This window comes from Amblyomma americanum, chromosome 5 (genome assembly GCF_052857255.1).
Source record: "Amblyomma americanum isolate KBUSLIRL-KWMA chromosome 5, ASM5285725v1, whole genome shotgun sequence".
NCBI classification, from domain to species: domain Eukaryota; kingdom Metazoa; phylum Arthropoda; class Arachnida; order Ixodida; family Ixodidae; genus Amblyomma; species Amblyomma americanum.
Genome location: NC_135501.1, coordinates 75172319 through 75199523, shown reverse-complemented (window position 1 = coordinate 75199523; position 27205 = coordinate 75172319). Strand labels below are relative to the sequence as shown.

Below are 27205 nucleotides of genomic sequence, written 5' to 3'. Positions count from 1 at the left end.
CTGCGAACCGCCGGCAAAAGAGGAGAAAATGGTCTATTGTTTCAACTTGCCCACACGATACACGAAGGTTTGTCGCAGCTAACCCAGATCTGCATAAGTAGAAATTTAGGTGAGAGATTCTGCATCGCAGAAACCTCATTGACACCTCACAAAGCCTTCATTAACACCACCGGATATCTATGGGTACTTTAAGTGGTTAAAATCTATGGTATTGTGCAATGGACCGCTCAACTTGGCTGAAATATGTTGGAAGCGCTGGAAACGTGAAGTTTCTAGCAGAATTAGGTGAGGATTGGGATAGATTACTGGAGCACTGAGAGCTGACCTTGCTCATAAATCAGCCACCTCGTTAAAATAGACGCCCGAATGTTTAAGTACCCAGACAAAGGGGACCTCACGCACTGTGCGCGGAATAAAAACTGAAGGGAACGATTCAATAAAGATTTTCTCGAATTTTTGAGAGGCTAGAACAGAAAGGCAGTCTGCAAGAATGGGAACCCGTGCTACATGCCTAGGCAGTTTGAGGACAGCAAAACGAATGACCAGAAACTCTGCGAAGAAAATAGGAGTATAATCTGGGATGCGAATGGAATTGCTCCAAGACAGCTCCTTCGAAGATATCCCAATCGCCGCCTTCTCATAGCTGCCGGAGGCATCAGAGGAGATAACAGTATGAAGAGGAAAGTTCTGTAGGCGTTCAGGATGGAGCCTATTTAGGATATATGCGGGCATATGTTTCGCATGAGCCGGAAAATTATGGTCGTAATAGAAGACGGGGTCAGCCTACGTATCTCGAACTTGTTGCAACGAGACCAGATCATCCTGAAGCTGGGCAAACATATTCTGCGTGAACCTAACCTGCGGAAGCTGATAGCGTGGCCATTAATTAGTGAGAAACAGGTGTAATTGGGATAGAAAAATGGGTCTAATAACGCCGGGGCCGGGTCAGAGGACCTGAGGGAAGTACGCACTGTAAGAAGTTAGAAGCGGGAAAAGAGATCGGCGATATGAGCTTCCAGATAAAGGACGGCGTTTGAAGATGATTTTGGGAGTCGGAGGCATAGCCGTAGGCCATGCCTTTCTAGTAAAGCTAATGGCTGCAGCTTGCAGTTTGCGCTACCAGAAAAAAAGACGCAGCCAATTCGAGAAACGGTCTCATAGAAGCCTTATAGAGCAATAGTAACGTGTCACGACGCATGCCGCACTTTTTATTGGCAACGCGTGTAAACCGGCCCACAGCACGTTCCCCTTTAATAACATTGTTCTTAGTATGGAGTCGCCAGTAAAAAATGTGATCATAAGTAACGTCTAGGTATTTAACCAACTCCACCTACGGAATTGGAGCGGAGCGGTAGACTAGCAAAATGTACAAAGGAGCGTCGGGCGGAAATACCAGCATGCCACATTTGCTGACATTAAGTGACAAATTAATTTGGTTCAAACAGACTTTAATAGCATTCAAGTATGCCTGCAAACACTCGTAGAGTGCATGAATATCCTTTGCTGATGCGAAAAAAGCTATAGCATCTGCGGATACATAAACTGTAATGTTTAGAAGAATGGCATGTCCCGAACCAATATGTTGAAGAGGAATGAAGACAAAACAGATCAAGAGAAGGCAATGTATGACACCGAGAAAGGAATCCCAAAGGATTTAGTATTTCACAAAAGGACTGCCACTACCTTCTGGCCAACAGAAGCAGTTGTACAATGCAGTTCCAGTGGCAAGAGCTCAGGAGATGACAGCGGAAGGCAAGGAGAATGTTCCCCTCAAGGCTAAGCATAAGGGCTCGTATAGTTGGTTCTGGGCACAATTATGAGACATTATTCGAGCGCAAAGAATATCTCCGGTGTGCGTGGTGTCTATTCGCTTCGTTCGCGAGTTTTTGTGCGCTGGAGGGATGTTTCATAATTCACTGAAGTGAAAAATGAATGCACTGAGAGGTAATTGCTAGTCTTAGCTGGATTTATCTCAGAAGCATATACTCACTCCTTCAGTGTACGTGAGAATTATGACACAGGTTTCTTAGTAGTTAATAATATAAAAGCGCCTAACAAAGAATAATGACAAACATACAAGACGTGACCAAAAAATTGTAGATAATGTCTTCATGTGAAAGTTTATTTAAAGGAGGTTAATTGATGGGCGCAGTTAACTCGTGTGAAGATAAAAGCAGCTGAGAGGCCTAGATTCAATGGGCAGTGCATCAGTGCATGATCAGTGAAATTACCCATACTGAACAACATTTATTGAATGCTTCTCATGCCATGGAAACAGAAGACTGACAGTACTTAGCAATCATTTGACCTGAAGCTTGTATTTGAAGTGCTGGGGCCTAAGTGATGCTGATTCAGTACAGGCATCCGTGGGTGCCGCCACATTTGCCATCTTCCATGAATCGGCTTGTTGTCTCGACTTAACGATGAAAATTTGTATCTATAACTTGCAGCCATCACTGAAAGCATTTTGCATGAAAATAAGCTTGAATTGAATGCTATCTGGAATATTGTGTAGCTGACAGATAAAATGATGAAAATGACTGTTAGATTCCATCATGTAGCCCATAATGAGCCCCTCTCTTTCCTTACCTTCTCTGCTCTCTTGTCTAGCTGTTATGCATACAGTTTTGCAAATCGCGTTCTAACTTCAGCTGCTTCAGTTTACATGTTAAAAAAATTTGGCGACTTTCTGCTCAAGTATAGGTGTGCTTGAGCTCTCTTTTGCTAGTTTTGCTCCATGCGTTGTAAAAATAGTTTGTGGCATTGAATATGACACTTTTTTTCACACCTAGCAAGGACGGCCCAGTGGGGCTTGCAGAGATGGCTCGAAGCGGTTGCAATACTTTGTTGCATACAAGTTGGGGGGATCATACGACTTGTGTGTTATGTATATGTGTGGCAGTAAACATTGCTATATTGGAAAAGGCGCAAGTCAGTCACACATTGTCAGCGAAGTTTAAAGAACCCTGCTTGTTTCAAATTAATTTGGAGCCCTGCACTACAGTGCCCTGAAGCCGTTATTGTTATCTGCCTTGCTCTGAAAAACGGCTCTTGAAAGTGAACTGCCGATTTATCCAGACTACTGGTTAAGCTTATTCACTTGACTCGTAATAAACTCGGATATTTTTCGTTACTGGAACCCTAATGCGTGGATGCAAGAAAAGAAATCCATCTCACTAGAAGACAGGGAATGCTAGGCACCGTAGTGGGCAGAGCACAGTATGCAGAATCTACTGTGGGTCTTTTATGCGTGCAAGTGTCTGCGGGTACTGTGCATTGAACTGCACTAGAGGCTCAGTATGTGTATAGTAAGCTATACATAAACAAAACTGATGTGCGCTCAGGCAGCTTTGGTTTCAATACATTACAACAGGAAAAACAGTATGGCAGCTTTTTTACACATCTGTCGCGGATTTACCAGTACCAGTGTTCAGAGCATCTTGTTTGAGGTTTTCTTTTGAATCGTTAACATTCCAGCCTTGTCGTTTTTTATGTGGCATTCAGCTTAAAATAAATTTCAGTAGTCGGCTATTTATGCTTTACTGCCAAAACAGAATGAAATGGAGAGGAATGATTTTCTAAATAGCCGCAGGCAGCCAGTGCTTTACTGTTCTGCACATTGTGCGCATAAAAAGTCTTAATACATGGATTTTGTCACCCTAAAATATACTCGCATGAAATATTTTTTTGATGGAACTACATCTTATCTTTTTTGTGCCCATCTTTACGGGCATGTTCAAATTATTTTTTAATTCCTTAATTCCTCTTAATTTCTTGTTTAGGCAGCAGTAGAATTTCCAAATAAATTTATTCCTCTAGGTTATCATGTATTAGAATCTCTGAACCTGGTACTAAATGAAATTACCCGAGATGCTAGAGTGCGGTTGATTGTGTCAGAAAGCTTGACTTTGTGTTAGGACTGTCATGCTCACTATCAGCTGCAACGCCAAAATAGGATAGGAATTCAAATTATGATGCAGGCGTACCCAGCTGTGTGTAAATATATGCAGTCAGCTGTGAATAGAAAAAAATGCTTAACACAATATTTCACACAGCATGACGAGGAACAGGGGCAAGGGGAGAGGCACCTCAAAGCGTTTTTGGCGTCTTCCCCCTTTTCCGTGTTCATCGTCACACTGTGTGAATGAAAGTATGAAATACTAGCTCATCCAGAAACTGATTCCAAGCAAATAATGCAAGTGGGGTGATTTATGTGAGTAGCATCGATTTACTATAAAGTAGAAGACAGTTGATTTACTGCAGAGGCATTGCGAGTCGTATTGAATGTGTGGTATATGTTTGCACCACTGAGCTAAATTTAATGGCAGTATTTGGTAGTTGATTTTGAACTGTGATTAATATATTGTATTTCACAAAAAATCGTAATTTTGTTCTGTTATTCTTCAGGCATTGTGGCTACACAGCTGTAGTCAAGCTGCTCTCAGGGAAATGCACAATATTCGACTTTGTCAGAAAAGATGCACTCTATGATGTAAAGAGCCTCCAACTAGACTATGCTGCCAATTTTGTCAACCAATAAAGCTAAGGAAGCTTTTGAGCAAATGTGAGCATTTTTTCTTTCTTTACGATATGTACTTGCCCTTCATCTTCGGCAAGAACCGAAATGACATGGTTATGTGCATGCTCCAGTATACAACCATGTGAAAAATTATGACACTGCAAGTGTGTGCCACACTATGCCTCAATGCGTGCAGGTGCCACCTGATGAAATGCTCGTGTCATCAAGACCCGCGCAGCGAGATTGGTGGATGTAAGTGCGCCTGTCTCGACAGCAGGAGTGCTTGCCGTTTTATTCCAATGTCGCGTGCGTTCGCAGGGATCTCATAATTTAGCTCACGATAGTATGTCCAAACTCACAGAATCTCTATAAAGACATTGTATGGTACACCAACCACACGAAATCGAATGGTGCACAGACCACACCAGGAAACACTAAACCAAGGCACACCATAGACGATATCAGACAACCGTGTCACAGCACAGAGCGCCAGACCAGAGCACACTAAAACACACCACACTGCGCCACATCAGGACCCGTGTCTGAAATCCCGGGCTCGTCGGAACATCAGACAGGATCACACCAGAAAACACTACACGGGGTCACACCAGAACCCGTATTTGAAAAGCCGGTTTTGTGTAAACACCTGAAATGGGCTGGTATTTTTTTCTACTAGGTGCATTTCTTTCAATTGTGCCTATGAACTACTGGCAACATATCGATTCCTTTTAATATAATTTTGATACATGGTGTTTTGTTCAGGTGTAGTTTAATTTGGGCCCTCTACATATGGTGAGTCCAGTTCAGATAAAGTTCAGACTTAGATATTGCCTCGTTTTGCGTTTGGATTTGTTGACCTGAAAGCATCATTTTGTACAAGCGAAGTTGGATCAGGATTTGCTGTAGATAATGTCTTGCCTTCTAGAAGAAATTAGCACAAACATTAGCCTTGCTCTGCATAGTGGCAGCTGACGGTTATGTGCTTACATCACTCATGTAGCTCCAGACTACAGTTTTGTCATGGTCCAAGGGGGCCTTATATTAATGGCTTCACTTTTTCTTCGTATCTTATTGTTTTGAAACATGCCATTGCGTCATGCATAAAAGGAAGTTACTATGATGATGCAAAGAATGGCGTATAGAAGACAGCAGAATTCTGTTATTGTTAGGCTGAATCTAACCACTGTGATCAGAGGTCTGTGTCTTCTATATGATCCTGTTCTACATGGTTCTGACGCTTTGTTGACTTACACATGGTTCCTCGAAGAGGGTGTTTTATTAAATATTCACTGTACGGTTTTCATGGCATTGTTCGCTTGTATAATATGTATAATTTATTTCAGATCAAAAAGCTAGCACTCATTGGGGTGAGACAGCTGATGAGGCTACAAAACTTCTTATGAAGATTGCAGTCAAGACTACTGTGGCCCTCAGGTACACATTGAATAGGCGGGGCGAAAAACAAGCATTTAAGAACCTACTGTGGTACATCGAAATTGTAAGTGAGTACGTGTGAATCTCCTGAATGTTGTAGACGTTTTGTGAACACACTAACTATTTGCAGAAAAAACCTACTTTCAATCCACCTGCTGTGGTTTTCAGCACTTCCGTTATCATTTTAAGATAAGGCATCCAAATTTAAGGAACTATAGGTATTAAATTTTCGCTTGTGTTTTTTCTTCTTTCAAACCATGCGTTAGACATTCTATACGTATACGACTACTAAATATTTTAATTGAATTTCTTCTTGCCGCTGTTTCAGTTTCATCAGTCGAACGATGACTGCGACGTGCAGTCGGTGTTTAAGTCACCTGAGGTATTAAAAATTGGCCTTATAATTGCTGACAGGTCATATTTAGTCATTCGAGGTCTTTGAAGAGGCTTGATTAAATGCCGTATTTATTTAAAACTACATATCAGCGATTTTATTACAGTTTTCTGGTTGGATCCTGTGACCAAAACATCAACTTGACGACAGTCGGCGTTCTGTTGATGAAACCAAAACCGCATGAGAGAAGAAACTCAATTACAATTTATTTAGCGGTGGTAGGCAAACACCACCCGGTAATCCGGGTATTTTATTATCAAACGCATCGTTTGACAGAAGAAAACACGGTATAAAAAAAAATTAGGTGTCTATAGTCTTTTAGTGGTTCTTGCACCTTTCGGTTATGCTTATTATGCATATTTATGTTTATTATGATTATGTATATATTCGTAAAATAAATTTGCTGATATTTCAAGCATTGCACATTGTAGCATCGCTTACGGTTATGAAGCATTTCCTGGAAGAGGTGGCTAATACTTTGCAAAGTGATTTTAAGCTACCACATTGATTATCAATTTGATATTTGTGTTTATGTTTTCACTTTTACAGCTGCGGTGCGGGACAGGGTTTGAACTGCCCTCATTTAAGTAATTACCAACAGAGTAGCTGCATTCCTGCAGGAGACAAGACAGGAACGGCAGTCGAAAAGCTCGAATGAAGAATTGACCGTTCGCCCTAGTATTTGGGGCTTCATGAATAAGAATGCCCAAAAATGAACTTCGAATGTCTTGGAAAAAAAATAAATAAGAAGAATTCTTACTTGCATTGTAATATCAGATATGTTGATTGTTATTTCAGCAGTAACATGTACATAAAAGATACTGATGTGAAGAAAGCCTGCCTGGGTTGGCAAGGTGGGCCTGAAGTACAATTGGGTGGGTGGGCTCAGACAAACAGCTATGTGTTCTATATCATTTACCATTGTTGACTTCCCACAAGTGTCCCCTAAGAAGCCCACTGGGCTGTTCTGGTAGACCTGTGGGGACAGCATAGGTGGACCATGCACTTGTAACCGAAGCGGGGCCCAAATAGGGTAGCCCAAGCGGGTCCAGAACGAGATAGCCCAAGGGACCCCAGGATGGTCTAGCTCAAGTGGACCAGGAATGGGCTAGCCCAAGGGGTCCCGGAATGGGCTAGCCCAGGGGGATCCAGCGCGGAGCTGCGTGGTAGTATGCACACACACACACACACACACACACACACACACACACACACACACACACACACACACACACACACACACACACACACACACACACACACACACACACACACACACACACACACACACACACACACACACACACACACACACACACACACACACACACACACACACACACACACACACACACACACACACACACACACACACACACACACACACACACACACACACACACACACACACACACACACACACACACACACACACACACACACACACACACACACACACACACACACACACACACACACACACACACACACACACACACACACACACACACACACACACACACACACACACACACACACACACACACACACACACACACACACACACACACACACACACACACACACACACACACACACACACACACACACACACACACACACACACACACACACACACACACACACACACACACACACACACACACACACACACACACACACACACACACACACACACACACACACACACACACACACACACACACACACACACACACACACACACACACACACACACACACACACACACACACACACACACACACACACACACACACACACACACACACACACACACACACACACACACACACACACACACACACACACACACACACACACACACACACACACACACACACACACACACACACACACACACACACACACACACACACACACACACACACACACACACACACACACACACACACACACACACACACACACACACACACACACACACACACACACACACACACACACACACACACACACACACACACACACACACACACACACACACACACACACACACACACACACACACACACACACACACACACACACACACACACACACACACACACACACACACACACACACACACACACACACACACACACACACACACACACACACACACACACACACACACACACACACACACACACACACACACACACACATTTCTGCTCTCTGCGCTGCCTGAGAGAGCGCCCGAGGCGTCTTTTTTCTTTCTGTTTGTCATTGTTTCGAACGAAATAGCTCGCCAACTGGCCCTTGCATGGAGGATTAGCACAGACTGTAAAAAAAGTTATACATGTTACATTAGTCAGCTGAAAAGCTTCGTTAAGTTCGTAAAAGTTGTATCGTAAACAAGCAGTTGGAAACAATAGAGGCCTTGAAACCTTCGTGTCGTTCTGCTGTTTGTAGTGAAAGCTCAGGACAATAAAAATGTTCTGTGCACTGAAGAGCTCTTTTTACAATATTGTCAGTTTTTGATGTTCATGACAAAAACTAGACTTAAGATGCCAAATACAGTAGCCACGAGTGGGTAGAGTGTCGGATAGGTTCGTGGTATTGAATAAATCTTCCTATGACATTTTTTATTGTAACAAAAATTTGTTTTACGTAGTATGCAATTTAATATCTTCAAGTTAAAGAAAAAGTAAGCCCGTTAATTTTAATACGATATTTTATTACTGATTCTCAGATCCATTTTTGCACTATCTCTTTAAGTGAAAAACCACAAGAACGTCTCAATACATAGGGGCATGCGCAATAAAAAGGGGCCGAACTCGTTGTGGTCTGCTGCTCGGGATGATTCTTTTTTTTCGAAACAACTTTTTTTTTCGCTGGAAGAGCCCATAGCCCGCCTTGGAGGGAAAAGATAGCGCCAAGTCGGCCACCTTACTATCACATGAGAAGAGTACAATTTTAATGCGTTTGTCCTTGAAACGCGAAGTAATCGAGTGAAAGCATTTCAATGAAATCTAATTTCAAAACAAGTAAATGCAGGAAGCAAATGAAAACTAGCAGCATTTACTGGAACATGTCCAACGTTCTCGGACAAAAATTTGATAATTGAAAATCTTTACGACATTGATATAGGAATACTGAAAGTGACGGTCTATTCTTCCGATATGCCGCAAAATCTTCCTTTTATAGTGTATCCGTCGTTCGCATCGAGTAGGTAAAACTGAAAAAATGTGGCGCTCAAAAACTGTTCCTTGTTCAAAAGTGTATTTGTCCAGAACTGTTGGGTATGAAGAATTAGCTGAATGCGACTTAGGCTTGTAGGCACAGATATACAGCCTTTGTAAGAAGCTTAGAGCTTAGAAGGGTTTCCTTCCGGACCACGTTGTGTGGCTCTTGATGGAAAAGAAGAGAAGGTTGACAAATTTTATTAAAAGAAGGGGAGTTGTTAGAGCTTATAAGTGGGGTCCTCATTCCAGGGCTCGACTGGGTTGGGCTACTCTGCGGATCTGTTGTCTGAGAGCCCATCGGTCCTCCAGATTATCGCTGGTCAGCAGTGCTACCAACCGTTCAAAAGACGTGGTTTCCTTCTTCAGAGTGTTTAGTTTGGCCCCATATCCCCATGAAATGTGGAATAGTATACGGCGGGCCTGGCACCAGGGACGTGTGTAGTTGTATAATGTAAACACTGGTCCTCTCCCCTCCCTAGTTTAGTGCTTTCATGGTTTTACAGGAAGGGAGCGTTGGGCTGCATTCTTATAATACAATAAAATTGCACGGAAGCCTAATTACTGAGCAACTTCAGCGTGTAGCCATGAACTGAAGGGTACACTATGTAGTACCCTGCGCTGCCAGCAAAGTGTGCCCCTCCGTGCCCGGCTACGCTTCTGATCGGAGAGGAAATCAACGTTTTTGTTCTTTCTGTAACAAAAGAACTGTAGCGCGACCAAGACGAACACAAGAATAGAGGCACACAGGACTAGCGCTAAACTTCATCTAACTTTATTCACCGGTAGCGCAGCAAATATAAGGAAAAAACCCCGATCACGTGCAGACACCAGATCACATACACCACTATCAACAGAACCGTTCATGATATGCCATCTCCGATTTGTATAAATTCACAGACGTATCGCTAAAACAATATACGCCTCTCTTCCTTATATGAAATGCCTCCAGTAGTTCCCTTGCCGTAGTATCTTTGCTTTTGCCCAAAATCTTTATCTCATGAAACCGTGGTTGACAGTCAGAACACTCAGTGCAGTGCTGAGGAAGATGCGCACCACTTAGGTCTTTCAGTGAGCGCGCATGCTCACCTGCCCTTTCATTTATGCACCGCCCTGTTTGGCCCACATAGACCTTCCCGCATGACAGCGGTATCTGATATACCACCCCGATGCAGCAATCCGTAAACTTCTTTGCATGCCTGACGCGGCAACCACTCTTGTCTTTGCTCGCAATTCGCGCTCAGGTCTGTGCCATCTTGCGTGGGACCGAGAAGGCAACCGGCACGCCATGTTTGTTAGCCACTTTTTTCAAGTGGTGGGCTACCTTGTGCACATATGGCACAACCTCCGGTTTGACAGCCGTTTCTCTGCTGACACATGGTTGCTGCAACTTGATGGTTTTAATCTTCTGTAAGAGGGCTTCAGCAACCGCTGTGATGACAGTGCCTGGGAACCCTGCCGAAAGTAATCTGTCAACCTGCGTGCCATAGCTCCGTTGCATAGTATGACAGCACGATTTCATGAGAGCCGATTCAAGGCAAAGCTTGGCAATGGCGCGTTTCACTGTTTTCGACTGAGCCGAAGCATACGATGGTAACTGCTTCTGTGCTCGCGGTGCGTATTGCCAACATGCATGATTTACACCCACATTGATGTTTATGTCTAAGAACTGTAAATAACCCCGCACAGGCAGCTCATGCGTGAACCTCAGTCCCCCTCCCATATCTTTAAAGGTATTTAACACAGTGCTCACAGCATCTTTGTACGTCAACTCATTCTGTTTTTTAAAAACTACCAGGAAGTCGTCAACATACCTAAAAACTTTCAGAACCCCCTTCCCCGTTAAACTTAGTTCAAGGGCGCGGTCAATAGATGTTAGAAAAATGTTAGTAAGTACAGGCGCTACGCAGGATCCAATGCAGATCCCTTGTCTTTGGCGATAAAATTTTTTGCCGTAAGAGACAAACGTCACACTGAGGTAAAATTCAAGTATCCTCATAACATTATCTATTGAAACCCCTGAGGAGCTCTGAAATTGAACAGCACCGCTCTCTTCTATAGCAACTCTTACAGCCACAAACAGCTCACTGTGGGGCACAGAATAAAATAAATCTTCAACATCCACAAAAAACACATAACCAATTGAAGCATTTCCTTCTAGAAACCTAATAACATCTTTTGAACTGTTAGTATGAAAAGGATCAGATACAGATAGATGACTTAGGTGCTTTTGCAGGTATCTGCTTAGATTAAGCTGCCACGTTTCCGTCTCGCTAACCACAGATCTAAAAGGCACTGACGGTTTATGCGTTTTCGCGGTAAAAAACACCGTAAGCGCATTCTTTTTACTGTTCGTGATGCTACTCGCTAGTTTGTCCAATTTTAAGTCCTTGCACATCTGGGCTGCCTTGCCTTTCACTCTCACGGCGCTGGCTTTCACCGGAACAAAGTTCTTGGCAATAGCTTCACCGGCTCTGACACCAAACTCTTCCTCGGTGAACACCACAAATCCGCCCTCCTTGTCGGCTTGGAGAAGCTGGAGGTTGTTTTCCCTGAAGTAGGACACTATTTTCGTCATGGTATACTTGTTAGCCCTTTTGCCGCTGTTGCACGTCGATCTTGCTAACGCATCCACTCCATCCAGTAGGCATCTTGCCTTGTTTTCTTCAGAAGTCTTTCCTGCTATACGCCTGTTCAAGGCAAGGAACTCATGTGCTTCAACATGCGGCTCATGGCTAAACTTCGGTCCTTTGCTCAAAACTTGGTTTACTTCACTAGGAAGTTCAACTTCTCCCACAATAGTCACCGGAGTCTTTGCCTGCGTCTTGCTCTTCGTCGCAGCAGTCCGCATCACTTGGTTGAGTGTGTGGGCCCACCAAAACTCCGTCATTTTGTGGGCACCTTTTGTGGGAACCCGTACATTAGCGCAAACTTTTACTTAAGGACACAGATCAAGAAACAGAACAACCATAGATAATCCTTTGACCCTCTCTGCTGCACTCTATTGCAATTGGTACTGGTGTTTAGTTGGAACTATAGTGATATTATTTCACTTCCAGGAATTTCACACCCAGCATTCATCTCACAAACGGAAGCGCTGATCAAGGTTTGATCCAAATAGACACCGATGGTAAGAATGGAACATTTTCAACGTGCAGGCCTCAGTTCTCAGAAAGCAAGCACAAAAAAAGCGTCTGGAATAATTGCTAACGATCCCGGGAAGGTAATTTTAAAATATATATTTTCAGTGTCAGAAAAGTTACTACAAAGAATGAAAAATTATGTTTAGCCGATGAATTCTATGTGAATCAGGTAGCAGATGCGCTTTCCTAATTATGTTGTTTCCGCATGTGCAATATTCGTAGCAAAACATTGGCATTATTTTATTATTGGTGGAAAGGTAGCCATAATGGATGGTAGCCGTAATCTTCTTTTCATCCTTGCCGAAAACAGCAGCGCAAAAGTAATTAATATTTCTGTGTGCAGTGTTCGCTTCCCGAGCGTTCTAAGATGCCAAGACCAAGAATGCGCGCCATTCGGTGCATCACCAGTCCAATAGATGCTAATTAAAGATTTTAAAAATCTTAAAATACCTTAACAACAGTGAACAAAGAGCAATGCCATACTCGGTTAAGGCATCCAACCACACAGTTTGAATGCATTAGTGGAGGGTTAATTTCACTAAGGCTTTCTAGGAGACAAAAAAAACAGAACCATGGTGTGGGCTGAGAAAAAGATTACTCAATGCTTATTTACTTGTTTATTCGCGTCTCCTATATTTGCTTTGAAAACTGAAGCTGGCAACATTTAACGCTAGAACCTAATCCAGTGAGGTCAATTTAGCAGTGCTGTTCGAGCAACTAGCGGGTATTAAATAGAACATCATAAGGCTTAGTGAAGTTAGAATGTAAGATTAGGCGTATACAGTGCTAAAGGGCGGGCATGTATTATGCTTTCGTGCATCAAATGCGGCTTAATGACATCCTACTGAATGCCGGCAACCAACGGCATTTCTATCATTTAAGTTCAGCGGTTAGGAAGATCTACATGCATCAAGCTGACCTTCAAGGGTGACTGCATACCATCGTACGTGAAGGTTGGACACTTTCGTCATATATTTCGACTTTTGGGCCTAAGCCACTTCAATGCAGGAAGTGCATGAGGATCGGCCACGTGAGCGGTGTCGGCATCAACTCCATCGTGTGCCCGCGATACTCCGAGTCATACAGCGGTGACGTTTGCCGCGCGACTACCTTGAAGTGCGCCAACTGCCACGGCCCTCATGACTCTTCCTCGAAAGACTGCCCCCGTCTAAAGACCGAGCGGACGGTACTGAATCAAAAGGTGCGAGACCATTCTACGCACAAAGAAGCCACCGCAAATGTGCGACGACGTCGTTCACGCCGCCGAAGGTCGTCAAAGAGAGCAGTCAGATTAGAGAATGCCCCAAACGCAACTGCAGCTTGTCCACCTCCACAAAAACCGTACCAAACCAAAGGAGCCCGGCGCTTGGTGAGGCTGGACCTGCTGCCTCAGATGCAACTTGGCCACCACTACCAAAGCCTTCTACGCCTAAATGTCAGTGATGTTGGCGCACTGAGGGCAGTGTGCAGCGTCCACGACTGATCCAGCCAACAGGCACGATCAAGGTTATGACGCAGATATGAAAGTGATTGCAATGCTAACGTCACTAATGAATGTCATGCGTGCTCTGCTTTCCAGTCAACGCACGCCAGCAGCAAATAGCACACTTCAAGTGCTGGACGCGCTACATCCAGTTATTGCGGCTCTACAGTAGAAGGAATCATGGCTCCTTCGGACCTGTCTTTTCAAATGAATGTCAAGCAAGCTTTCATTTTCCAATAGAATGTTCGTGGACTCCAGTCCCGGATTTGCGATTTACGGCACTAAGTCTACGAGAGTCACTTCCCCATTCTTGTGATTTGGGAACCGCAGATCCCGGCAATTTTGCGAATATCTGGTTACGAGGCATTTGCATCACCCACGCGCAACAGATCCAGCAAAGTCATCGTCTACATTCGACGTGAACTTACATATGTGCTACATTCAGTTCCTCCGAACGAAGACAAACTGGACGTTTGCCTGACAGTGAACAGCCGAGACCTGACGTTTACGCTACTGGCGGTGTACTTGGCGCCATCAAGTCGTCTCGACGCCAGAAGGTTGAGTGGTTTGATGGCAGCTACGCCTGCTCCGTGGGTCATTATGGGTGACTTCAATGCTCATCACACCATGTGGGGAGGCGTTAGGATGGACGTTAGGGGAAGACAGCTTGTCTCCTTCGCCTCTGACCATGACCTCGAGTGCCTTAAAGGCCCTATCTATATTCGGGGGTGACTTATAGCAGCTGCTTGGACTGGACATTCGTTTCACAGTGCCTTACCAACAGCGTCCGGTGGTTTTCGGATGTCGAAAGCCATGGCAGCCACCACATCCCAACCTATCTGATTATTACCGGCCATTCCACATTTTCCCCAGCCACGTGTAGGCAGCGCAATAACTGGACAGTTTTTAAATTATTTATGGAGGCTGCTTGCACAGAGGGCTTCTCTACCGGTCTTGAACAAAAAATTAAGGAGGCCATAAAACACGCCACCTGCCCCTTTATCCCTGTCGCTAACTACACCGATTTTGCCTTCGAATTGCAGCGACTGTGGTCGCAACGGCGCAGGGCAGGGCGCAGATACCGACGAAAAAGTCGCGCCTAGACCTAAGAGGTGCTAGGCGCATACAGATGAAATTCAGCGGAGAATGGACCATTTGCGGAAAAGCGAGCGCCCCCTGTCGTGCAAACGGGGAAGCTCCACCGGCACTTTTGGTTGGAAAGGGGTTCTTTGAGCGAGCATGTGAGAGGCAGCGTTCGGCAGTTGGCGTGCACTTGTTTGGTTGTTTTAGTGCCGTTTATTTGCCGGAAACGTGCGTTCGCCAGCCAAAGACGATGATACAAGAGGAAAACATCCCATTTCCATTTCAAGAAACGGGGTGGAGCGAAGATTTTTCGCGTTGTAGCGTGAGAAACGAGCACGTGTGGCAGTACCTGCACTCCACTACCTCAACTGTTCGCCAGGCTCATCGCGGCTGGTCCTTCAAGGAGGAAGGTTACGTAAAAAACTTGAAGGTGAACTTTGAAACAGCTGACGATGAACTAGGTCTGATGAGAGCGGCGTGCGCACCGTCTATGAAGACCGGTGTTTACGTGACAACGGCATGGTTCGTCGTTAGTACGGGCCACATCGTTGGAGCGCACTGCGATTGTGTTGCTGGGTGAGATATTTTGTTTATAAACGTGTGTCTCTCTAGTGCGGAACGCCGAATGACTAAATGAAAATGTGCATGAATGTGCGCCTATGCGCGAGCGAGTTTAACCGTATAATGGGGTGCAGTAGCGAGTTTAACCGTATAATGGGGTGCAGTTCTAACGCGCACAGATGTTTATGTTTACGCTTTCTTTATAAGGCAGGAGTTTTTACTAACTTCGTACAGCACCTTTTGCCGTTGGGCGCACTTTACTAGTTAGTAAACGACCCGTTGTACTATCTCATATACTGCTCGTGCTGATACTGCCCGTTGCGCGCTAACGTGCCGCAGGAGAGAATGCGCGGATGTACGCGAGGTTGCGCCGTTGCGCTCTCCCGTGCTCCCGCTGTTCAGATAGCAGAGCTTGACATCGTTGTATCTATGGTCAGTGTTTATACTAGTATATCTCATGAGGTGTTTACCCAATACGCGCGTGCGTTGACGGCAAAACTCTTCTGGAACAACCGCGCTGTGTGCACTTGGCAGCAAGCACGAAATATAGCAAGAGCACCACTTTCGAAACGTGCTGGATGCGCGCATTACTGGCCTCATCAACGGCTTCGTTTTTGCGCCTTGTATCTTGTCGCTGCGTTTATTACGTGCAAGTTTCGCTGTTGCAAAACGCGTGCTTAATTTAGATAGAAACGCGTTGCAGTTACATGGCTGGCCTGAGATTTTGTGCGCAACAGAGAATATTGCGTTTCTTTGCTCTTGTAGACTCAGCGAAACCTGCCAACATGTGGCAGGGCTGCTGTTCAGTGCTGCTGCGAGGGCAGAAGATGCACCGTCTTGCACGGATGTACTTTGCAAGTGGATAGTCCCTGCTGAAGGTATAGCACACATGGAAACCTACTCACATCTCCAATAATGCTACCTTGCCGTTCTTGCTGTACACTAAGAGCCTTGTGTTTAAACTAGGTTCGTAGCTATAAAATTCTTAGTGCATGCATATTATGATCACGATAAATATCAATAACACAAGGGCAGCTTGGCTAAACTGTGCACATAAACTGGTTAACTCAATGTAGGGTCAAAGACCAGTTTTAGATGCATTTCACCTCGGAGAACCTAAGCACCAGAAAAGGGGGGGGGGGTAACTTGGTCTCATTCATGCACGAATGGCAACATCGGAGATTGAACCCCAAGGTGTTCCGTATATAAGGTGGATGCTGAAACCAATAGACCACTGCTACAAAGCACATTGTTTCATGAGTTCACATGTCATTGTTTCCTTCACAAAATGTACAACTGCACAGTTATACAGTCATGGCAATTTATTTAACAGTGTTACATTGTTTACTCAATAAAAAACAAAGCGGACACAATAAACTCAAGTTTCTCATGTATTGAACAGCCATATGTTTATAATTAATTTGGTTGCACAACTGAAGCAGCGTATTTTTTCTTCATTTGCAGCAAAAAAGGCAGCTCCAAGGAAGCCCTTGGTCGAAATCAAATTCCAAAAGTACTGTGTCAACAAGCCTCCACGTGGGAAGCGGAAGCGCGATTATGACCCCTGCCCCATTACACCACTCCCTACTCCCCACGACATTGAGTCACTAAGAAAAAAACTAGCATCCGCCTGTCCAGACCTGCAAGCGCTCCGGTACTTGTGACCCACCGACAAAGCCAAGACAAGGCCACCATGCAACAAAAAGGCTATAGAAGACAGCGACGACCTCTGGAGCGAGCCTTCAGCGACTGAGGTGCAGTCATATATGCAGACACTCAAGCCACTAAGCCGAGAAGAGAGGCATGATATATGCGAAGAAACGGTCGGCCAAGCTGCCAACAAGAAGTGGCATGCAGCTCGGGTTGGCCGGCTAACAGCATCACTCTTTAAAAGGATCTGCCGTTGTACTAAGCCAGATGGTTTACTAAAGAGACTACTGTACCCTTGTAATAGAGCCTCGTCTGAAGCGATTGCATATGGCAGAGAGCACGAGGCAGATGCTGTAGAAGCCTATGTAAAGCTGCAGCACGCTAAAGATTTGAGTGTAGCAGTGCAGGAAACTGGCCTTCATGTTCATAACAGTACCCCTTCATAGCTGCCTCACCAGACAGGATTGTTGTTTTAGATGGAGAAGAAGACCTACTTGAGGTTAAATGCCCCTTCTCCAAAAAAGGTATGGCATGCGAAGAAGCCCGCCTAGACAAAAACTTCTGCTGCAGGCTAACTGAAGACGGTGTGGAGCTGAAGCGGGACCATGCCTATTTTTACCAAATTCAAGGCCAGATGGCAGTTACGGGCCATAACTGGTGCGACCTTGTCATCTGGACCGAGGGAGACACGCCAGAAGACCCGCCATACCTCTATGTAGAGAGAATACAGTTCATTGAAGAATTCTGGAATCGGGAGCTACTGCAAGAACTCTTGCACTTCAGCAAGCATGCACTGATACCAGAGATTCTGACAAGGAGAGTCAGAAGGCTTCGACGGCTGTACACGTCCGGCACGTATGTGTCGCACTGCAAATTCAGACAGGGGTATTACGTGTGCACACCTCTTGGAGGTCTGCGCATAAAAATAAAGAAATTAAAGTAGCACACCAGACTACCTATCATCATTCTCATCTAGAGCAAAAGAATTTCATCTTGTGTTTTTTTATTTTTCAGTCTCAAGAGTTGCAATATAGAACTGTCAAAATGTCTCCTCACAATCGTGGCACAAGCGTATGTCCAAGCATACTTTTCGAACTCGAGCCTTCACTCCAGCCTTCATTTTCAACTGTTCTGACCTTTTACATTTTCTGCTAACCTGGAAACTTCTAGCTGTAAAATATTGGGCAGTTCACTTTATTTCAATGTTTGTGACGCATCTAATATTCTGAACTTCTTACTGAACTGACTCCCCACATGCTTTGGTCTAAGTGGAGACCAGCAGTTTTGTAAATAACAAAACTTTATGTTATGAGCACTTTATATGCGTGTTTTGATGAAAGAAGCTGGCAGGTTAATGCGGCAGTGTTAAGGAGCTCGTGTCTCAGAACAGCCGGAGTCAGCTTTGCAACACGATAACTTCCAAATAAAAAAGAAATTGTGGAGATACGAGGAATCGAATCCAGGTCTTTCATAGTGTGAGGCGGGCACGCACAGAACACTACGCAGGCTCATTGGTTCGAACTGAATAAAAGGGGACGTAGTGAATGCGTTGTGGTCTGACTTCGTGAAAAGTCCTTGTGTGCTGGTGCATACATAAGTAATTCCCTGGCAGCGCTGTAACATGCTGTCGCATTCCACAATTAAAGGCTAAGCTTAGGCGTCCTACAATTTTTTTGTTCCCAAATATAGTCGGGAAGAGTGTAGCAAAGGTAGACTGCTTGTTACATTACATTTTAAGACTGAAAGTATGGTATGTGTTATTTGAAGCGGCGTATAGCTGCGAGATGTATTGAAAAGCTTGAGATTAATCTCAACAGCATAGGGGTTCTCGAACGTAACGTCATGCAGCACAACGGTGATTACCGTATGCGTATAAATGCAAGGTAGATTGAAAAAAATCTAACCGTAATGGTTTCCCCGGTTATATCAATTTCAGCCAAACTGGCAGAAAGCATGCCGCATTCGAACAGCAGACAAATTTCTATTGTTGCATCACCTGCAGCTACCAAAGCATTGTTCCCTAACTCTGTCAGATCAGTGGTAGAGAGAGGGCAGGCAGAAATCTTCTTGACACTCGCAAAGTCAACAACCCAGGAGAAAACTTCAGGGTGCTTGCCAACGTTTCGACAAGAGGAGGCAAGTCGTCATGTCGAAACTTTGGTAAGCAGCCCGAGGCTTCCACCTCCCTTGTTCCTTTGTCAGCTCTAGCCGGTTATATCCTTATTATTTCAAAATGCCCTCCTTCAGCAAACAGACAACTCGTGCCCATATCAATCTGTCTCTCTGATCAATGGTAGCCTGAAATTGCTTAAGAGGCAGCAAACTTCAAAAACCTGCTCAGCGATATCAATCACTGAGATTGGAAAGGGCCTGTCTAATATATGAAATCCTTTGACTCTTAAAATGGCTTTTTCAACGTGCACTCTTGCAGAAGCAATGCGCCTAGTTTCATCTACTGCTTTTGCAGGCATCTGTTTTTGGTGCGACTTGCGATATGGAGGCCGATAAACTTTTATGCCTGGTGGCAAGTATGGGAACGTAAAGCCTTTGTCCACCATTATAGCGTCACCTGCATCCAGCTTGTCAAGAAGGCCACTGGCTTCCAGAATAGCTTTATCGGAGCTAGAATCCCCCCATAGACGCGACACATGTGAGATGTACCCATCTGGTGTACAGCCTATATGCACCTTCTAGGTGTTGTAGTGTTTGTAGGGAGAGAAAGTTTGGCGTTGTGCATTCATTGCTGAGAGCCGCTGTATTCTCACCTCCGTGGCATCAAGGACAAGACGGGGTCCTATATCTTCTCGAGTTGGGAAGGTTGTCTGGTGCCTAAGTTCTCGTTGTAAAAAGTTGATCCACTTGAAGAAAGTGCGGCTAACTTGACTTTCAGATATCAGGAAATTCCGAGCCAGTTCTTGGCCTTGCATACCTGTCCTGAGCCGTACTAACACCATCAAAAACTCATTGCCCAAATAACTTTCTTTTCGATTGTCCCGGGGGTCATCCTTCTGCTTCTTATCAGAGCCCCAGTACATCATTTCCCTAGCACGCGGTGAAAAGTATTCTAGTAAAGTGTGAAAAATTTCGACATTTGGCAGCCCAGTATAATACATGCACTTCTTCGGAGTGTCAAGCATACTCAAGGAGAGAAAACTTGACATGGCTGCATCCAGCCGCATCTCGAGCTTCGCATTTTCATTCTGCAATCGGAGAATCAGCTTCTGTGACTCTCCTATTGTCTGCTCCAAGTCTTTCCCCCTGTTAAGTGCGCAGACTTTACAACAGCAATCTGGCCAGGTGTGCTCCTTGATACCTGCAAGCAGCACAGAAAAAAAAGAGCGCACGTAAAGCACTTTAGAGCTTCCTCTGCAAGCACACTAGAACACACTCTCTAACAAAAGAGCTCTATAATTAATTTCTAGTTGATGAGTTACTTGCAGCAGAAGCAGGCCATCTGCAACAAGCAGCCGCAGCGTTCGCACCATGGTGTGAGCAAAAGCTCAGAAAAGCATTTCAATCTGCAAAGCGCGTGCAAACTCACCATTTTCAGGCTGCTGCAACTCTACTCTGTCCTCCTGAGCCGTTGTGACGTCCCGAGAACTTGTGGCCACGTCAGGATTTTCTGCGAGCAAGACAATGGCTTGCACTCAGAACCTGGAAAAACCTGGGTGGCTTCTCGGTCCAGCACAGACCCACAATAACAGTAACGGCTGATCAAACATGTGCAAACTCACGATTTGCAGGCAACTGTAGTGACACTGAGTCCTCATCTACTCTGTTATCCTGTGCCGGATTTGTGTCCATGTCAAGATTCCCTGCAAGCAACAACAGCTGGCACTCAGAAGCTGGAGAAACCCTTCGTGCATAACATTGACTGTGCTATGTGAGTATACTGCAGCAGAAGCAAGGCCAGGTGCAACAAGCAGCTACAGTGTTCACAAAACAATATGGGCAAAGGCTTAGAGCATTACAGTCTGCAAAGCAATGCAAGCTCACCATTCGCAGGCTGCTGAAACTCTGCCATATCATCAGGAGCAGCTACACGTCTTTTTGCTGCACGCGCTGGCGTTTCAAGTTCCCCTACAACCATGAAACAGCGGTTATGCAGTAAACATACTGCTCAATACAAGCAATGAGGGGGAGACATTTACAGCAGTCACATATTGTAGGTCAGAGAAATACAGTGAAAATATGTTCAATGAAGGCATTGCATTGGCGTTCACAATTCTGAAAATGTCCAACTTCGTAATCTAAAAGCACTTCATAAACGCGGGTATCATTGGCAATATTTATCGATTGGGTAATAAATCTACACGCGGTATTTGCACGGCTTTCGCCGTGCGGGTTCTCTAAACCACGCAATAGGTGACGGCCGCACTACGCTAGCCACTGCAAATCCCAACGACAAGCGTTTACAGACTCATCCCACTGACGATGAAACCGACCACAAAATAAGAGACGCGAACAGTGCATTACATGTGCTCCCCAGTTCTGCGTTGGTACTTCTAGACCCCGCGAGAAATCAACAGAAAAAGTAGCGCTTACCTTTATGTCGTTTCAGCCATCGGCTATGACGAAGCACAGCAGCATCACCGGGACTCCTAACGTAGTTGAACACACTTGGAACGAAGTCAGGATGGTTCTCGAATTTTGACGGCCGTCCTGCATTGAACGTTGTTTCTAATCGTACAAACCTATACATAAGCGTTTAAAAGTGCCGTACCTGTTATAAAATGCGAGCTGCAGATCCGAGAATGTTCGTTCGGCTCCCATGGCGAGCCATCTGCATTCTTTCTTCTCACAGCCGTTATCCACGCCGCTCTCTTTTCGGCGCGTAGCCTCACGCACGGGAACCTGTAGAACTTCGTGCTTCCTTTCTCAATGAAGAAATTCGTGCAACCGTAGGTCACGCAGTGGGCTGGCATTTTTATACACGCGGCTAAAGCGAGGCAAGGAGCTCACATTAGTCGCCGCACTACAGCGTAGGACTGCACGGCCGGCTCGTGTTTTCCAACCAAAACCAAATCGTCTATAGGGCGCTGGCTGCGCCGTCGCCGCGCATGCGCAGAAACTTTTCCGCAAATGGTCCATTTCATGAGGTCTGTGGCAGTGTTTTCTTCCTTAGTGAATGGAGGAAATGTTGCGGACAGATATTATTTTTTAAGCATCATATTTTTACAAATCAGAGGTAAATATCCAGAAAAATTGCACTTTTAGACATGTCGGTCTTTCATGTGTACTCGTGAAAAAACTAAGTCAAATATGAGAATTTCGTCTGCAACATTTCCTCCCTTTCTCTTTCTTGATTATCAAGCCGCAATTTTCATCCATATCGAGCTTAGTGTTTGCGTTTTACAGGCTCTGAAATTTGTGTATGCCTTTTCAGCGGGAATTTGAAATTCGCGCCAAATTTAACTAACGCGACGTGGCTTCATTTGGCGTCACAATATTTCGTCGCTACTACACTTTACCACCAACCTCCTGGTTGTCTGTGCTCGTGCACGCAGGATCTTAATCAGAACTAGGAAGGACTACAGCTCTTTCTTTCCTTTTTTCTTGCTTGGGCTGAATTCGGAAAGGATTCCTGCTTTTCTTTTTTTTTTTGCTGGAGCTCTTGGTGCGGAAAGGATGTGGGCTTCAAGGCCACACCCAAAAGCGCCCCCCTTTCCCCTCCCGGGAGCCAAACAATAAGGCATTGTCAGTGCCAAAGCACAGGAAGGAGGTTTCCTATTAAGGACAGTGTGGGAGAACAGAATTGTTCCTTACCCAGCGCAGGGGCGCAGTAACTCAGGTGTCGATACAATTGAAGAAGGCAGCTGTAAATATTCCTCATAGGAGGCCCTCGAGCAAATAGCGGCGCTTACATGAACCCAATACGCCTGGTTGTTGAGTTAACGGGTCGAAAACCGCTACTGGGTTCATGTAAACGCGCGCCGAGTCCGGAGTCGACGGGTCGCGTCCAGTAAACTACGCCGCAGGGGTAGGCGACTCAACTCGACCCTGACTCGATGTGCTTGTAAACACTGTTGAGTCGAAAAGCAGAGTTATTGAGAGGGGAGAGGATAAATGTGAACTTGTTTTTCACGTGCGCCGTCGCGCCTCCGATACAGCGATGGCCCGCCTCAATATTGGAGGCTATGCTGCTTGCTCTACGCTTGGTGTCGCTACAGTTGAACCGGTCTCGAATCGCTAAATTCGAGTTCATGTAAACACGCACTGGTTGAGTTGGATTGACCATCCTCAACCCGTCCCCCGAATCGACTCTACGCTATCGGGTTCATGTGAATAGGGCTAATCGCGTGGACTGACTGTCATGACGTAGCGATTGACCTCCTTTTACTGAGGCACTTGCCAATCACCTGCGATTTCACACTATACTCGCGGAGAACTATTTGTGGCTGTGCAACGGCCCACATCAAGGTGAGAAAGGATCGTTCCTTCCTTTTCCTGCTCAGCCTCTTCTGCACTGCAACTGCGACGCCATGAGAACCGGTCGAAGCCAACGTTCGCCGTTGGCTCCAAGCTAGTGAAACCAGAATGCGTCGGATCGGCATCGAAACATCGGTTCTCTAACGAACCTTTGGTCTAGTGTCGCTCTTTTCCCCCAATTTTCCCCCCGACCAGGCATATCTCTGCTTGAATGTTCGCATTATCAGTGAGGGTGCTGTCCGCGTGTAAGCGTGGGTGCACCTTGTCTGCAGAAAGGAGCTCGCGGATTACCGAGCCCCCTACTCCAGAATAGACATCTCTGTGGTGTACATAACGTGATGTCTAACGTTCATGGCCTGGCCGGCGAAATCATCCAGTTTTCCTTCTGAACCGGTTTCGCATGTGTCAAGCATTCAAACACCGTCTTCATTTTCCCGATTAGGTGTACGCCTCGGTATGCGCCACACCTAGTCGCACCTCCTGCACTACGCTTCCAAAAATCGCACATTTCAATAAATAACGCTCGGAAGCAGCGCTATATAAATACAAATATAAAATATATAATACATAAAAGTATATAATATATAAAATATATAGAAACCATAAAAGAGCAGGTCGCATAGTGACACTTTCCCACAAACCATAGTAGGTTTGGAATTTTCGCTTTCAAACCCGTGACGTCATGACAATTCAGGTGCGCTGCAGTTTTTGTTTACAGAAAGAGCGTACGCGGTTGGCGTGGTTGCAGCGCCCATCTTTTCTTGTATTAAGCTGGAGTTTTTATTTTTCAAAATAAAGCACTACTAGCAACTTTGTCCACAATAGTTGGAAGTCGCTTGTGCAATGACGAAACTTGCGTTCAAAGTCACCACGAAGAGCCACAGGACGATCTCGGTGCTTTTTCAAACCACCCATCTCACCCTTTTACCCAAGTTTGATTTGTTCCGTAGTGAAATTATGAGCAGTGGACAGGAAACGAAGTATTTCAGCTGTAATTTAGTTACTGAAGTGACTATCGCCCATAAATAAACTGAAGAATTCAGCGACGCCAATAGCAAGAAGCTTGCTCGGTGGTCATCGAAGAGGAACCTTCAAGATAAGGCGCTAAAAACAACTGCAACCACCGTGAATAATGTCGATATAGTTGCGCCTGGCTGCAATCTTTCCAGATAACGCTGATCGCATCTCGCATAACAGTATATGCCCGCGCGCCAACGGGTTTGAACCCGAACAAACAAGTAGTACAACAGTTTCGCGGCATTACTTCTGTCAAAGAAGCATCGGCCGGATGCTTAAACAAAAAGTACGGTCAACAACAGCAAAGACAATGCAAAATAAACACTGGAAAGCGCAAACAATGAGAGCACAAAAAGCTTTTTCACTGAGGTCGCGCCGTCCAATCGGCGTTGTTGTGCTCGCGCTTCCTTCCTGCTGTTGAGTTCGGCGAATTTGGACATGGGGAGGGCTCCCTGAGGACCACCGTGAGGGTGGGTGAGCCCTCTGGGAGAGACGTGGCTGCAGGAGTTGTACTCACAACGCATGACATACATAGCACCATTTTATAATGAGCGCATCGTAGTGCGATAAAGCCTTCGGCGTAGGCTAGGGAAAAGCCACAGCTAGCAAGCAACACGATAGAGTTACTCTCAAGAGCCTGTGGCCGCTTCTTCTTTGCGGCTAAGACCACAGGTTGTGCGGCAATAAATTCGACAAGAAGGAGGCGCGAGTTGTGCGCTTTTATACATGCTCTCGCAGCACATTACGCAGGACCAGTTTTCAGTGAACAACTGTTTTTATTGCAATTCCAATTTCATCAAGCATTCAGCGTCTGCCATGGAAGAGCTGCAGCTACAGAGCAACACCATAGTTTCTCTCAAGGGCCCGTGCAGCTTCGTCTTTTTTTGAGCTGAGAGCAGAGGTAGTGTGGGGCGTGTAGATGCTAGAGTCAGTGGAGAAAGTGGATAAAGTGACGTCGATCCTGAAGCACCTGAGCTGGGGCAGCGGAAATGAAGGATAGCAGGCAGAATAGAGAAATTAAATGAAAGAGGTGAAAGGACAGGAAGAGAGCATAGGAGGAGAGGTAACATAAACAAAAGCTTTTTACACAAAAATAAATATGCGCAGGTTGTGCGCGTGGTTAGTTCATGATAGAGCTATAAAAACACACGCACACAGCACTATGTTGACTACAATTGGAATGGAGCGTCCAGTTGGTAATCGTCCAAGGGCGAACTCGCGGAGCGTTCGGTCACTGCGTGTATCTACCTGGCCGAGAACAGACGGGACGTCAAGCCCGTCTGTTCGAGGAACGCACCGAGGCTCACCAAGGTTCGCCCACGGGTGAGCGCACTGCCCTGGGGCAACTTATAAATAATAATAATAATTGGTTTTGGGTTTATGCTGGAAACTGGTTTTCAGAAAATGAGTGGTACCCGCGGCACTGGCTCAGTGGTTAGAGCGCTCGGCTACTGATCCGGAGTTCCCGGGTTCGAACCCGACCGCGGCGGCTGCGTTTTTATGGAGGAAAAACGCTAAGGCTCCCGTGTGCTCTTTGATATCAGTGCACGTTAGAGATCCTCAGTTTGTCGAAATTATTCCGGAGCCCTCCACTACGGCACCTCTTTTTTCGTTTCTTTTTTCACTCCCTCCTTTCTACCTTTCCTTACGGCGCGGTTCAGGTGTCCAACGATATATGAGATAGATACTGCGCCATTTCCTTTCCCCCAAAACCAGTTATTATTATTAGTAAATGAATGGCGCAGTAAATGTTTCCTATCTCTGCTGACACAGTGGTGGTGAAAAATATTTATGGTCTGTAAGCGGGTGACACCGGAGCTCCGGTGCCGCTTGCAGGCGTCCAGAGAGCCCGATGTCACCCTAGGGGGCAGGGGTTAGTAGACGAAGCTGTCTGCCGCTTCTGCTGCCAGACGGACCATGTTGGCCTGTGTCGTCGGGTCTTCGCTAAGAAACGCGGTCTCCCATGCTTCTTCGTCCTTGAATAAATTATATCCAGGGGAGTAGCTGTACACCCATATGATATGTTCCTTTGTTATTACAGAATCTGCAGAGTTGGTCCTGCGGATTTGCCGTTTGCGTGAGGTATCGCAATCTTGGAGAAATGTGGTTCTTGACTTGCAGGCGGCGCCAGGTGACTGCCTCTGCGGACGTGAGGGACCTATCCGGGAGTGGATATTTCCGCCGTACTAACCTGTAGTGCTGTATAACCTCATGGTAGGTCGTGAGCGTCTCGTTCTTAAAGTCTTAAAGTTAGGTTGATGCCGC

The 27205-nt window shown here is 45.5% G+C and overlaps 2 pseudogenes; one reads left to right on the top strand and one right to left on the bottom strand.

The window, feature by feature from the left end:
* The first annotated feature begins 15533 nt into the window (after positions 1-15533).
* On the top strand, positions 15534-18437 carry LOC144134821 (uncharacterized; annotated as a pseudogene).
* A 1327-nt stretch (positions 18438-19764) lies between these two features.
* On the bottom strand, positions 19765-21518 carry LOC144133971 (uncharacterized; annotated as a pseudogene).
* Between the last annotated feature and the right edge of the window lie 5687 nt (positions 21519-27205).